Below are 435 nucleotides of genomic sequence, written 5' to 3'. Positions count from 1 at the left end.
CTCTGACTTCAGTGCAACAGCCCAGAAACTAATCCCGTCCTGATCAGCATTTAACCGGTGACCAGTTAGCTTGTCGGATAAAGTTAAAACAGATTTTCACCTGTCTAACTTGCTAACTGCCTTCACTGCATTCCCAGACCACCCCTAACCTTTGGCAATCACAAGAGATATTGAAGTGCCATCGAATATCGTGGTATGGCTTACTCAGTGGGGTTTAACCATGCATGACCTTCTCCTGCCCCGTTAAACCCTTTTGAATAATTATCTGGTTAACAGGCTAAATAACTTCCACCTCTGCCCACCTCTGAGAATCACCACAGTCTTCAGATGCTCTCTGGGTAATGCATCTCAATATGGGTAGTTGGGGGTTGGTTTTTTTTGCTAACTTTATTTCTTGTAATCTGGGAATGTTTTCATTTATTCAAATATTATGGG

Source organism: Geotrypetes seraphini, chromosome 10 (genome assembly GCF_902459505.1).
Source record: "Geotrypetes seraphini chromosome 10, aGeoSer1.1, whole genome shotgun sequence".
Taxonomy (NCBI): Eukaryota; Metazoa; Chordata; class Amphibia; order Gymnophiona; family Dermophiidae; genus Geotrypetes; species Geotrypetes seraphini.
Note: the sequence above shows the minus strand (reverse complement) of the source record.